General features: G+C 44.7%; 1 long non-coding RNA gene and 1 pseudogene across 1 annotated transcript in view; both read right to left on the bottom strand.

The window, feature by feature from the left end:
- The window catches only part of LOC135564835 (equilibrative nucleoside transporter 4-like), a 46,679-nt pseudogene extending 30,105 nt beyond the window's left edge, over positions 1 to 16,574 (bottom strand).
- Positions 16,575 to 17,299: 725 nt separating this feature from the next.
- The window catches only part of LOC135564837 (uncharacterized), a 349,184-nt gene continuing 348,983 nt past the window's right edge, over positions 17,300 to 17,500 (bottom strand). The window contains exon 6 of the long non-coding RNA XR_010461287.1: positions 17,300 to 17,350. This is a non-coding gene — a long non-coding RNA (uncharacterized LOC135564837). The remainder of the gene's footprint in view (positions 17,351 to 17,500) is intronic.

The following is a 17,500-nucleotide window of genomic DNA, read 5'->3' as shown; positions in this document are numbered from 1 at the left end:
ATTTATCCATCAATCCAATCAATCTACATTCCACCATCATCCATCAATCAATCTACATTCCTACCATCCATCCATCCATCCATCTACATTTCTACATCCATCCATCAATCTACATTCCACCATCCATCCATCCATCTATCACGTTCCTACCATCCATCCATCTATCTACATTCCTACCATCCATCCATCCATCTATCTACATTCCTACCATCCATCCATCCATCTATCTACATTTCTACCATCCATCCATCAATCTACATTCCTACCATCCATCTATCTACATTCCTACCATCCATCCATCCATCTATCTACATTCCTACCATCCATCCATCCATCTACATTCCTACCACCCATCCATCCATCTATCTACATTCCTACCATCCATCCATCTATCTACATTCCTACCACCCATCCATCCATCTATCTACATTCCTACCACCCATCCATCCATCTATCTACATTCCTACCATCCATCTATCTACATTCCTACCATCCATCTATCTACATTCCTACCATCCATCCATCTATCTACATTTCTACCATCCATCCATCAATCTACATTCCTACCATCCATCCATCCATCTATCCATCATCCATCCATCTATCCATCATCCATCCATCTATCCATTTATCCATCAATCAATCAATCTACGTTCACACCATCATCCATCAATCAATCTACATTCCTACCATCCATCCATCCATCTATCTACATTCCTACCATCCATCCATCTATCTACATTCCTACCACCCATCCATCCATCTATCTACATCCTATCCATCCATCCATCTTCTACATTTCTACCATCCATCCATCCATCTATCTACATTCCTACCATCCATCTATCTACATTCCTACCATCCATCCATCCATCTATCTACATTTCTACCATCCATCCATCTATCTACATTCCTACCATCCATCCATCCATCTATCCATCATCCATCCATCCATCTCATCCATCATCCATCCATCTATCCATTTATCCATCAATCAATCATCTACGTTCACCACCATCCATCCATCTAATCAATCTACATTCTACCATCCATCCATCCATCCATCTATCTAGCATCCATCCATCTATCTACATTCCTACCATCCATCCATCCATCTATCTACGTTCCTATCCATCCATCTATCTACATTCCTACCACCCATCCATCCATCTATCTACATTCCTACCATCCATCCATCTACATTTCTACCATCCATCCATCAATCTACATTCCTACCATCCATCCATCCATCCATCTACATTCTACCATCCATCCATCCATCTATCTACATTCCTACCATCCATCCATCTACATTCCTACCATCCATCCATCCATCTACTACATCCATCCATCAATCTACATTCACCATCCATCCATCCATCCATCTACATTCCTACCATCCATCCATCCATCTATCTACATTCCTACATCCATCTATCTATTCCTACCATCCATCCATCTATCTACATTCCTACCACCCATCCATCCATCATCTACATTCCTACCATCCATCCATCCATCTATCTACATTTCTACCATCCATCCATCCATCTATCTACATTCCTCCATCCATCCATCTATCTACATTCCTACCATCCATCTATCTACATTCCTACATCCATCCATCTATCTACATTTCTACCATCCATCCATCAATCTACATTCCTACCATCCATCCATCCATCTATCCATCATCCATCCATTTATCCATCATCCATCCATCAATCAATCTACATTCCTACCATCCATCATCCATCAATCAATCTATCTACATTCCTACCATCCATCCATCTATCCATCATCCATCATCTATCCATTTATCCATCAATCAATCAATCTACGTTCCACCATCCATCCATCAATCAATCTACATTCCTACCATCCATCTATCTATTCCTACCATCCATCCATCCATCCATCTACATTTCTACCATCCATCCATCAATCTACATCTACATTCCTACCATCCATCCATCCATCTATCTATTCCTACCATCCATCCATCTATCTACATTCCTACCACCCATCCATCCATCTATCTACATTACCATCCATCCATCCATCTATCTACATTTCTACCATCCATCCATCCATCTATCTACATTCCTACCATCCATCTATCTACATTCCTACCATCCATCCATCTATCTACATTTCTACCATCCATCCATCAATCTACATTCCTACCATCCATCCATCCATCTATCCATCATCCATCCATCTATCCATCATCCATCCATCTATCCATTTATCCATCAATCAATCAATCTACGTTCACACCATCATCCATCAATCAATCTACATTCCTACCATCCATCCATCCATCCATCTACATTTCTAGCATCCATCCATCAATCTACATTCCTACCATCCATCCATCCATCTATCTACGTTCCTACCATCCATCCATCTATCTACATTCCTACCATCCATCCATCCATCTATCTACATTCCTACCATCCATCCATCCATCTACATTTCTACCATCCATCCATCAATCTACATTCCTACCATCCATCCATCCATCCATCTACATTTCTACCATCCATCCATCAATCTACATTCCTACCATCCATCCATCTACATTCCTACCATCCATCCATCTACATTTCTACCATCCATCCATCAATCTACATTCCTACCATCCATCCATCCATCCATCTACATTCCTACCATCCATCCATCCATCTATCTACATTCCTACCATCCATCCATCTATTTCACATTCCTACCATCCATCCATCTATCTACATTCCTACCATCCATCTATCCATCATCTCCATTCTACCATCCATCCATCCATCTATCTACATTCCTACCATCCATCTATCTACATTCCTACATCCATCCATCTATCTACATTTCTACCATCCATCCATCAATCTACATTCCTACCATCCATCCATCCATCTATCCATCATCCATCCATTTATCCATCATCCATCCATCAATCAATCTACGTTCCTACCATCCATCCATCAATCAATCTACATTCCTATCCATCATCCATCCATCTATCCATCATCCATCATCTATCCATTTATCCATCAATCAATCAATCTACGTTCCCCACCCATCAATCAATCTACATTCCTAATCCAATCTATCATTCCACCATCCATCAATCTACATTCCTACCATCCATCCATCCATCTATCTACATTCCTACCATCCATCCATCCATCTATCTTACATTCCTACCATCCATCCATCCATCTCTACATTCCTACCACCATCCATCCATCTCCATCTAATTCCTACCATCCATATCCATCTATCTACATTTCTACCATCCATCCATCAATCTACATTCCCATCCATCCATCCATCCATCCATCCATCATTTCTACCATCCATCCATCAATCTACATTCCTACCATCCATCCATCCATCCATCTACATTCCTACCATCCATCCATCAATCTACATTCCTACCATCCATCCATCCATCTCCATCTACATTCCTACCATCCATCCATCCATCTATCTACATTCCTACCACCCATCCATCCATCTATCTACATTTCTACCATCCATCCATCAATCTACATTCCTACCATCCATCCATCTACATTTCTACCATCCATCCATCAATCTACATTCCTACCATCCATCCATCCATCCATCTACATTCCTACCATCCATCCATCCATCTACATTCCTACCATCCATCCATCAATCTATCTACATTCCTACCATCCATCTATCTACATTCCTATCACCCATCCATCCATCTATCTACATTCCTACCATCCATCCATCTTTCTACATTCCTACCACCCATCCATCCATCTATCTACATTCCTACCACCCATCCATCCATCTATCTACATTCCTACCACCCATCCATCCATCTATCTACATTCCTACCACCCATCCATCCATCTATCTACATTCCTACCATCTACATTCCTACCATCCATCCATCCATCTATCTACATTCCTACCATCCATCTATCTACATTCCTACCACCCATCCATCCATCTATCTACATTCCTACCATCCATCCATCTATCTACATTCCTACCATCCATCCATCCATCTATCTACATTCCTACCATCCATCCATCCATCTATCTACATTCCTACCACCCATCCATCCATCTATCTACATTCCTACCATCCATCCATCCATCTATCTACATTCCTACCATCCATCCATCCATCTATCTACATTCCTACCATCCATCCATCCATCTATCTACATTTCTACCATCCATCCATCAATCTACATTCCTACCATCCATCCATCCATCTATCTACATTCCTACCATCCATCCATCCATCTACATTCCTACCATCCATCTATCTACATTCCTACCATCCATCCATCCATCTATCTACATTCCTACCATCCATCCATCCATCTACATTCCTACATCCATCCATCTATCTACATTCCTACCATCCATCCATCTATCTACATTCCTACCACCCATCCATCCATCTATCTACATTCCTACCATCCATCCATCCATCCATCTACATTCCTACCATCCATCTATCTACATTCCTACCATCCATCCATCCATCTATCTACATTCCTACCACCCATCCATCCATCTACATTCCTACCACCCATCCATCCATCTATCTACATTCCTACCATCCATCCATCTATCTACATTCCTACCACCCATCCATCCATCTATCTACATTCCCATCATCCATCCATCCATCTATCTATTCCTACCATCCATCCATCTACATTCCTACCATCCATCATCTACATTCCTACCATCCATCCATCCATCCATCTACATTTCTACCATCCATCCATCAATCTACATTCCTACCATCCATCCATCCATCTATCCATCATCCATCCATCTATCCATCATCCATCCATCTATCCATTTATCCATCAATCAATCAATCTACGTTCACACCATCATCCATCAATCAATCTACATTCCTACCATCCATCCATCCATCTATCTACATTCCTACCATCCATCCATCTATCTACATTCCTACCACCCATCCATCCATCTATCTACAGTCCTACCATCCATCCATCCATCTATCTACATTTCTACCATCCATCCATCCATCTATCTACATTCCTACCATCCATCTATCTACATTCCTACCATCCATCCATCTATCTACATTTCTACCATCCATCCATCAATCTACATTCCTACCATCCATCCATCCATCTATCCATCATCCATCCATCTATCCATCATCCATCCATCTATCCATTTATCCATCAATCAATCAATCTACGTTCACACCATCATCCATCAATCAATCTACATTCCTACCATCCATCCATCCATCCATCTACATTTCTAGCATCCATCCATCAATCTACATTCCTACCATCCATCCATCCATCTATCTACGTTCCTACCATCCATCCATCTACATCCATCCATCAATCTACATTCCTACCATCCATCCATCCATCCATCTACATTTCTACCATCCATCCATCAATCTACATTCCTACCATCCATCCATCTACATTCCTACCATCCATCCATCTACATTTCTACCATCCATCCATCAATCTACATTCCTACCATCCATCCATCCATCCATCTACATTCCTACCATCCATCCATCCATCTATCTACATTCCTACCATCCATCTATCTACATTCCTACCATCCATCCATCTATCTACATTCCTACCACCCATCCATCCATCAATCTACATTCCTACCATCCATCCATCCATCTATCTACATTTCTACCATCCATCCATCCATCTATCTACATTCCTACCATCCATCTATCTACATTCCTACCATCCATCCATCCATCTACATTCCTACATCCATCCATCTATCTACATTTCTACCATCCATCCATTCTACATTCCTACCATCCATCCATCCATCTATTCATCATCCATCCATTTATCCATCCATCCATCCATCTATTCCTACCATCATCCATCAATCAATCTACATTCCATCCATCCATCTATCTATTTCATCCATCCATCTATCCATTCCTATCCATCCATCAATCAATCTACGTTCCCACCATCATCCATCAATCAATCTACATTCCTACCATCCATCTATCTACATTCCTACCATCCATCCATCCATCCATCTACATTTCTACCATCCATCCATCAATCTACATTCCTACCATCCATCCATCCATCTATCTACATTCCTACCATCCATCCATCTATCACATTCTACCACCCATCCATCCATCTATCTACAGTCCTACCATCCATCCATCCATCTATCTACATTTCTACCATCCATCCATCCATCTATCTACATTCCTACCATCCATCTATCTACATTCCTACCATCCATCCATCTATCTACATTTCTACCATCCATCCATCAATCTACATTCCTACCATCCATCCATCCATCTATCCATCATCCATCCATCATCCATCCATCTATCCATTTATCCATCAATCAATCAATCTACGTTCACACCATCATCCATCAATCAATCTACATTCCTACCATCCATCCATCCATCCATCCATCTACATTTCTAGCATCCATCCATCAATCTACATTCCTACCATCCATCCATCCATCTATCTACGTTCCTACCATCCATCCATCTATCTACATTCCTACCACCCATCCATCCATCTATCTACATTCCTACCATCCATCCATCTACATTTCTACCATCCATCCATCAATCTACATTCCTACCATCCATCCATCCATCCATCTACATTTCTACCATCCATCCATCAATCTACATTCCTACCATCCATCCATCTACATTCCTACCATCCATCCATCTATCCATCCATCCATCAATCTACATTCCTACCATCCATCCATCCATCCATCTACATTCCTACCATCCATCCATCCATCTATCTACATTCCTACCATCCATCTATCTACATTCCTACCATCCATCCATCTATCTACATTCCTACCACCCATCCATCCATCAATCTACATTCCTACCATCCATCCATCCATCTATCTACATTCCTACCATCCATCTATCTACATTCCTACATCCATCCATCTATCTACATTTCTACCATCCATCCATCAATCTACATTCCTACCATCCATCCATCCATCTATCCATCATCCATCCATTTATCCATCATCCATCCATCAATCAATCTACGTTCCCACCATCATCCATCAATCAATCTACATTCCTACCATCCATCCATCCATCTATCCATCATCCATCATCTATCCATTTATCCATCAATCAATCAATCTACGTTCCCACCATCATCCATCAATCAATCTACATTCCTACCATCCATCTATCTACATTCCTACCATCCATCCATCCATCCATCTACATTTCTACCATCCATCCATCAATCTACATTCCTACCATCCATCCATCCATCTATCTACATTCCTACCATCCATCCATCCATCTATCTACGTTCCTACCATCCATCCATCTATCTACATTCCTACCACCCATCCATCCATCTATCTACATTCCTACCATCCATCCATCTACATTTCTACCATCCATCCATCAATCTACATTCCTACCATCCATCCATCCATCCATCTACATTTCTACCATCCATCCATCAATCTACATTCCTACCATCCATCCATCCATCCATCTACATTTCTACCATCCATCCATCAACATTCCTACCATCCATCCATCCATCTATCTACATTCCTACCATCCATCCATCCATCTATCTACATTCCTACCACCCATCCATCCATCCATCTACATTTCTACCATCCATCCATCAATCTACATTCCTACCATCCATCCATCTACATTTCTACCATCCATCCATCAATCTACATTCCTACCATCCATCCATCCATCCATCTACATTCCTACCATCCATCCATCCATCTACATTTCTACCATCCATCAGTCTATCTACATTCCTACCATCCATCCATCCATCTACATTCCTACCATCCATCCATCAATCTATCTACATTCCTACCATCCATCTATCTACATTCATCCATCCATCCATCTATCTACATTCCCATACCATCCATCCTACATTCCTATCCATCCATCTATCTACATTCCTACCACCCATCCATCCATCTATCTACATTCCTACCACCCATCCATCCATCTATCTACATTCCTACCACCCATCCATCCATCTATCTACATTCCTACCACCCATCCATCCATCTATCTACATTCCTACCATCCATCTATCTACATTCCTACCATCCATCCATCCATCTATCTACATTCCTACCATCCATCTATCTACATTCCTACCACCCATCCATCCATCTATCTACATTCCTACCATCCATCCATCTATCATTCCTACCATCCATCCATCCATCTATCTACATTCCTACCACCCATCCATCCATCTATCTACATTCCTACCACCCATCCATCCATCTATCTACATTCCTACCATCCCATCCATCTATCTACATCCCTACCATCCATCCATCCATCTATCTACATTCCTACCATCCATCCATCCATCTATCTACATTTCTACCATCCATCCATCAATCTACATTCCTACCATCCATCCATCCATCTATCTACATTCCTACCATCCATCCATCCATCTATCTACATTCCTACCACCCATCCATCCATCTACATTCCTACCACCCATCCATCCATCTATCTACATTCCTACCATCCATCCATCCATCCATCTATCTACATTCCTACCACCATCCATCCATCTATCTACATTCCATACCATTTCCATCCATCCATCTATCTACATTCCTACCATCCATCCATCCATCTATCTACATTCCTACCATCCATCCATCCATCTATCTACATTCCTACCATCCATCCATCTATCTACATTCCTACCACCCATCCATCCATCTATCTACATTCCTACCATCCATCCATCCATCTATCTACATTTCTACCATCCATCCATCCATCTATCTACATTCCTACCATCCATCTATCTACATTCCTACCATCCATCTATCTACATTCCTACCATCCATCCATCTATCTACATTTCTACCATCCATCCATCAATCTACATTCCTACCATCCATCCATCCATCTATCCATCATCCATCCATCTATCCATCATCCATCCATTTATCCATCAATCAATCTACGTTCCCACCATCATCCATCAATCAATCTACATTCCTACCATCCATCCATCCATCTATCCATCATCCATCCATCTATCCATTTATCCATCAATCAATCAATCTACGTTCCCACCATCATCCATCAATCAATCTACATTCCTATCATCCATCCATCCATCCATCTACATTTCTACCATCCATCCATCAATCTACATTCCTACCATCCATCCATCCATCTATCTACGTTCCTACCATCCATCCATCTATCTACATTCCTACCACCCATCCATCCATCTATCTACATTCCTACCATCCATCCATCTACATTTCTACCATCCATCCATCAATCTACATTCCTACCATCCATCCATCCATCCATCTACATTTCTACCATCCATCCATCAATCTACATTCCTACCATTCATCCATCCATCCATCTACATTCCTACCATCCATCCATCTACATTCCTACCATCCATCTATCTACATTCCTACCATCCATCCATCTATCTACATTCCTACCACCCATCCATCCATCTATCTACATTCCTACCATCCATCCATCCATCTATCTACATTTCTACCATCCATCCATCCATCTATCTACATTCCTACCACCCATCCATCCATCTATCTACATTCCTACCATCCATCCATCAATCTACATTCCTACCATCCATCCATCCATCTATCTACATTCCTACCATCCATCCATCCATCTATCTACATTCCTACCACCCATCCATCAATCTACATTCCTACCATCCATCCATCAATCTACATTCCTACCATCCATCCATCTATCTACATTCCTACCATCCATCCATCCATCTATCTACATTCCTACCATCCATCCATCCATCTATCTACATTCCTACCATCCATCTATCTACATTCCTACCATCCATCCATCCATCTATCTACATTCCTACCATCCATCTATCTACATTCCTACCATCCATCTATCTACATTCCTACCATCCATCCATCTATCTACATTTCTACCATCCATCCATCAATCTACATTCCTACCATCCATCCATCCATCTATCCATCATCCATCCATCTATCCATCATCCATCCATTTATCCATCCATCAATCAATCTACGTTCCCACCATCATCCATCAATCAATCTACATTCCTACCATCCATCCATCCATCCATCTACATTCCTACCATCCATCCATCCATCTATCTACATTCCTACCATCCATCTATCTACATTCCTACCATCCATCCATCTATCTACATTCCTACCACCCATCCATCCATCTATCTACATTCCTACCATCCATCCATCTATCTACATTTCTACCATCCATCCATCCATCTATCTACATTCCTACCATCCATCTATCTACATTCCTACCATCCATCTATCCACATTCCTACCATCCATCCATCTATCTACATTTCTACCATCCATCCATCAATCTACATTCCTACCATCCATCCATCCATCTATCCATCATCCATCCATCTATCCATCATCCATTCATTTATCCATCATCCATCCATCAATCAATCTACGTTCCCACCATCATCCATCAATCTATCTACATTCCTACCATCCATCCATCAATCTACATTCCTACCATCCATCCATCCATCCATCTACATTCCTACCATCCATCTATCTACATTCCTACCATCCATCTATCAATCTATCTACATTCCTACCACCCATCCATCCATCTATCTACACTCCTACCATCCATCCATCCATCTATCTACATTTCTACCATCCATCCATCAATCTACATTCCTACCATCCATCCATCCATCTATCTACATTCCTACCACCCATCCATCCATCTACATTCCTACCACCCATCCATCCATCTATCTACATTCCTACCATCCATCTATCTACATTCCTACCATCCATCCATCTATCTACATTCCTACCACCCATCCATCCATCTATCTACATTCCTACCACCCATCCATCCATCTATCTACATTCCCATCCATCCATCCATCCACCATCCATCCATCCATCTATCTACATTCCTACCATCCATCCATCTATCTACATTCCTACCATCCATCCATCTATCTACATTCCTACCATCCATCCATCTATCTACATTCCTACCATCCATCCATCCATCTATCTACATTCCTACCATCCATCCATCCATCTATCTACATTCCTACCACCCATCCATCTATCTACATTCCTACCACCCATCCATCCATCTATCTACATTCCTACCACCCATCCATCCATCTATCTACATTCCTACCATCCATCCATCCATCTATCTACATTCCTACCATCCATCCATCCATCTATCTACATTCCTACCATCCATCCATCTATCTACATTCCTACCATCCATCCATCCATCTATCTACATTCCTACCATCCATCCATCCATCTATCTACATTTCTACCATCCATCCATCCATCTATCTACATTTCCATCTATCTACATTCCTACCATCCATCCATCTATCTACATTCCTACCATCCATCCATCTATCTACATTCCTACCATCCATCCATCCATCCATTATCATCCATCCATCCATCCATCATCCATCCATCATCCATCCATTTATCCATTTATCCATCAATCAATCAATCTACGTTCCCACCATCATCCATCAATCAATCTACATTCCTACCATCCATCCATCCATCTATCCATCATCTATCCATTTATCCATCAATCAATCTACGTTCCCACCATCATCCATCAATCAATCTACATTCCTACCATCCATCCATCCATCTATCCATCATCCATCCATCTATCCATCATCTATCCATTTATCCATCATCCATCCATCAATCAATCTACGTTCCTACCATCATCCATCCATCAATCTACATTCCTACCATCCATTCATCCATCCATACCATCCATCCAGTTGGATGAGGAGAGGTTTGGAATGGTTGGGGGTCCCATAGGAGAGGTTTGGAATGGTTGGGGGTCCCATAGAAGAGGTTTGGAACGGCTGGGGGTCCCCAAGGAGAGGTTTGGAACACTGGGGGTCCCCAAGGAGAGGTTTGGAACACTGGGGGTCCCCAAGGAGAGGTTTGGAACACTGGGGGTCCCCAAGGAGAGGTTTGGAACGGCTGAGGGTCCCCGAGGAGAGGTTTGGAATGGCTGGGGGTCCCCAAGGAGAGGTTTGGAACACTGGGGGTCCCCGAGAAGAGGTTTGGAACGGCTGGGGGTCCCAGAGGAGAGGTTTGGAACGGCTGGGGGTCACCAAGGAGAGATTTGGAACGGATGGGGGTCCCCAAGGAGAGGTTTGGAACGGCTGGGGGTCCCCAAGGAGAGGTTTGGAATGGCTGGGGGTCCCAGAGGAGAGGTTTGGAACGGCTGGGGGTCACCAAGGAGAGGCTTGGAACGGATGGGGGTCCCCAAGGAGAGGTTTGAGAACACTGGACAAGTAAACTGACCTTGCCTACGAAGTCGGCCATGTTGAATGTGGCCATGATGAGTATAGGTAGCCACTCCCCAGGGTCGGGTTGCGTATCTCTGATTCCAGACCAGGAAACAGACACAGAGTGATGCTATAGGTCACTGCTATAGACAACATGTAGGCCCAGATCACTCTGGCAACGATGTACCTGTGAAGAAACATATCTGAAGGGGAGAAGAGGAGGAGGGAGGGGGGATAAGGGAGGGGAGGGGGGGGGAGGGGAGGGGAGGGGGAGAAGAGGAGGAGGGAGGGGGGTTGGGAGTGGAGTGGAGGGGATGAGGAGAGGGGAGGAGAGGGAGGGGGAGAAGAGAGTGGAGGGGAGGGGAGGAAGGGGGAGGGAGGGAGGGTGGAGATGGGGGAGGGGAGGAGGGGGAGAAGGGAGTGGAGAGGGAGGGGGGAGGAGAGGGAGGGGAGAAGGGGGAGGGAGGGGACGGGGGAGGGAGGGTGGAGATGGGGGAGGGGAGAAGGGAGTGGAGAGGAGGGAGAAGGGAGTGGAAGGGGATGAGGGAGAAGGGGAAGAGGAGGAGTTGGGGAGGGGAGGAGATGGAGGAGGAGAAGGGGGAGGAGAGGGAGGGAGAAAGGAAAAAGGAGGGGGTGAGAAGAGAAGAGAGGGGGAACGAGGGAAGAGGAATGCTGTTGGTATCCGCAGTGTACAAACATTGGGTAGAATCATTGTGTTTAAGAGAGTAAGACCTTTAAACAGGTCAACATACACAAGGCTGCGGGGCCAGACAGATCACCAAGACGTGTACTGTGAGCTGACCAACTGGCAAGTGTCTTCACTGACATTTTCAACATGTCCCTGATTGACAGACAGGCAGGCAGGCAGGCAGGCAAACAGACAGACAGACAGACAGACAGACAGACAGACAGACAGACAGACAGACAGACAGACAGAGACAGACAGACAGACAGACAGACAGAGACAGACAGACAGACACAGACACACAGACAGACAGAGACAGACAGAGACAGACAGACAGAGACAGACAGAGACAGACAGCCAGACACAGACACAGACACAGACAGAGACAGACAGAGAGACAGACAGACAGACAGACAGACAGACAGACAGACAGAGACAGACAGACAGACAGACAGAGACAGACAGACAGACAGACAGACAGACAGACAGACAGACAGACAGACAGACAGACAGACAGGTATAGATGTGGTTGTTACCTCGTAGTCCAGGCCAGCTTCTCCGGATCTTGTCTTTAGGAACTCCAAACCGAACGTACGTCCCTCCTGTGAACTCTTCTGTGACATCATCAGATGGCGACGTCGTCGTCGCCACCACTCCGTTACCCTGAGATGAGACAAACACTTCATAACCTCCTTGTCTCCTTGTCTCTTGTCTCCTCTCCTGGTTTCCTCTGGAGTGAATAATCAAGGGTCAGCCTATCACCTGAACCCCAACGTGTCAGGCTCCTGAATATCTAACAGGTCACCTGTCCCCGTTGAGATATTCAGTTGGGGTTCCCCAGTGATAGGCCTATTCAACACCTGAACCTGTCAGGTCAACCAGGTCCCGTGGATCAGGCCTATCACCTGAACCCCAACAGGTCAACCTGGTCCCGACAGCTATCACCTGAACCCCAACGTGTCAGATCAACCAGGTCCTGATAGATCACCTTCCTATCACCTATCACCTGAACCCCAACAGGTCAACCAGGTCAGCCTCAATCACCTGAACCCCAACATGTCAACCAGGTCCCGTAGATATTCAGCCTATCACCTGAACCCCAACAGGTCAACCAGGTCCCGTAGATATTCAGCCTATCACCTGAACCCCAACAGGTCAACCAGGTCCCGTAGATATTCAGCCTCTCACCTGAATCCCAACAGGTCAACCAGGTCCCGTAGATATTCAGCCTATCACCTGAACCCCAACGTGTCAGGTCAACCAGGTCCCGTAGATATTCAGCCTATCACCTGAACCCCAACATGTCAGGTCAACCAGGTCCCGTAGATATTCAGCCTATCACCTGAACCCCAACGTGTCAGGTCAACCAGGTCCCGTAGATATTCAGCCTCTCACCTGAACCCCAACGTGTCAGGTCAACCAGGTCCCGTAGATATTCAGCCTATCACCTGAACCCCAACGTGTCAGGTCAACCAGGTCCCGTAGATATTCAGCCTATCACCTGAACCCCAACAGGTCAACCAGGTCCCGTAGATATTCAGCCTATCACCTGAACCCCAACAGGTCAACCAGGTCCCGTAGATATTTAGGGACGATTTACAGAGGGAAATGATGGTCTTCGTGTGTGTGTGTGTGTGTGTGTGTGTGTGTGTGTGTGTGTGTGTGTGTGTGTGTTCAGCAGTTTAACGTAGCCTTGTTTCAGTATGTAGGAGATGCAGTCACAGCGATGCATGTGGCAATATGCCGAAATTCCATTAGTAATAGAGAGACACACCCTCTCTCTTTTCTGCTCCATAAGTTGCAGCAGGGCTCAAGGCCAGAAGAACAACTCTACCTGATTATCCACCACTCTACCTGATTATCCACCACTCTACCTGATTATCCACCACTCTACCTGATTATCCACCACTCTACCTGATTATCCACTCTACCTGATTACCACCACTCTACCTGATTATCCACCACTCTACCTGATTATCCACCACTCTACCTGATTATCCCATAGAACCACTCTACCTGATTATCCCACCACTCTACCTGATTATCCCATAGAACCACTCTACCTGATTATCCCACCACTCTACCTGATTATCCCATAGAACCACTCTACCTGATTATCCTACCACTCTACCTGATTATCCACCACTCTACCTGATTATCCACCACTCTACCTGATTATACACCACTCTACCTGATTATACCACCACTCTACCTGATTATCCCACCACTCTACCTGATTATCCCATAGAACCACTCTACCTGATTATCCACCACTCTACCTGATTATCCACCACTCTACCTGATTATCCACCACTCTACCTGATTATCCACCACTCTACCTGATTATCCACCACTCTACCTGATTATCCCACCACTCTACCTGATTATCCACCACTCTACCTGATTATCCACCACTCTACCTGATTATCCCACCACTCTACCTGATTATACACCACTCTACCTGATTATCCACCACTCTACCTGATTATACACCACTCTACCTGATTATCCACCACTCTACCTGATTATCCCACCACTCTACCTGATTATCCACCACTCTACCTGATTATCCCATAGAACCACTCTACCTGATTATCCACCACTCTACCTGATTATACCATAGAACCACTCTCCCTGATTATACCATAGAACCACTCTACCTGATTATCCCATAGAACCACTCTACCTGATTATACCACCACTCTACCTGATTATCCACCACTCTACCTGATTATCCCATAGAACCGCTCTACCTGATTATCCCATAGAACCACTCTACCTGATTATCCACCACTCTACCTGATTATCCCACCACTCTACCTGATTATCCACCACTCTACCTGATTATCCCACCACTCTACCTGATCATCCCACCACTCTACCTGATTATCCCATAGAACCACTCTACCTGATTATCCCACCACTCTACCTGATTATCCACCACTCTACCTGATTATCCCACCACTCTACCTGATTATCCCATAGAACCACTCTACCTGATTATCCCACCACTCTACCTGATTATCCACCACTCTACCTGATTATCCACCACTCTACCTGATTATACCACCACTCTACCTGATTATCCCATAGAACCACTCTACCTGATTATCCCATAGAACCACTCTACCTGATTATACCACCACTCTACCTGATTATCCCATAGAACCACTCTCACCCCAGGTCTAGACTGACTTACAAATCTTACTTCCTCTGTAGTGACGTCGTGGTGAACCCTGTATCCTGTCCCGCTGACCTCCGACCCAATGTCATGACCTTTCCCCAGGCTGTGACCCCGGTGGGTGGGGCCTGTGTAGTAAAGGACGAATCGTGAGCGACGGACAATGAGGTGGAGAAGGAAGCAGAGCATCTCCATGGTGATGGACACCAGGAAGAAGATGAGTGTGTTTATCCTCTCGTTACTGATCAGGAGTTTAGTGAAGATACGACTCAGAGAGATGATTACACCTGCTGTACCTGGAGAGAGGGAGGAGAGGAGAGGAGAGGAGAGGAGAGGAGAGGAGAGAGGAGAGGAGAGGAGAGGAGAGGAGAGGAGAGGAGAGGAGAGGAGAGGAGAGGAGAGGAGAGGAGAGGAGAGGAGAGGAGAGGATTAGTGAAGATACGACTCAGAGAGATGATTACACCTGCTGTACCTGGAGAGAGGAGGAGGGAGAGGAGAGGAGAGGATTAGTGAAGATACGACTCAGAGAGATGATTACACCTGCTGTACCTGGAGAGAGGAGAGAGGAGAGGAGAGGAGGAGAGGATTAGTGAAGATACGACTCAGAGAGATGATTACACCTGCTGTACCTGGAGAGGGAGGGAGAGGAGGGAGAGGAGGGAGGAGGAGGGAGAGTGAGAGAGGACTCAGAGAGATGATTACACCTGCTGTACCTGGAGAGGGAGGGAGAGGAGAGGAGAGGGAGAGGAGAGGAGGGGAGAGGAGAGGAGGAGGAGGGAGGGAGAGGAGAGGAGAGGAGGGAGGAGAGGGAGAGGAGAGGATTAGTGAAGATACGACTCAGAGAGATGATTACACCTGCTGTACCTGGAGAGAGGGAGGAGAGGGAGAGGAGAGAGGAGAGGAGAGGAGAGGAGAGGAGAGGAGAGGAGAGGGAGGAGGAGAGGAGAGGAGAGGAGAGGAGGAGGAGAGACTCAGAGAGGAGACCTGCTGTACCTGGAGAGGAGAGAGGGAGAGGATTAGTGAAGATACGACTCAGAGAGATGATTACACCTGCTGTACCTGGAGAGGGGAGGAGAGGAGAGGGAGAGAGGAGAGGAGAGGAGAGGAGAGGAGAGGAGAGGAGAGGGAGAGGAGGAGAGGAGGAGAGAGGAGAGGAGAGGGATTAGTGAAGATACGACTCAGAGAGATGAATACACCTGCTGTACCTGG

Source organism: Oncorhynchus nerka, linkage group LG26 (genome assembly GCF_034236695.1).
Source record: "Oncorhynchus nerka isolate Pitt River linkage group LG26, Oner_Uvic_2.0, whole genome shotgun sequence".
Lineage (NCBI taxonomy): Eukaryota > Metazoa > Chordata > Actinopteri > Salmoniformes > Salmonidae > Oncorhynchus > Oncorhynchus nerka.
Note: the sequence above shows the minus strand (reverse complement) of the source record. Positions and strands in the feature narration are given on the sequence as shown.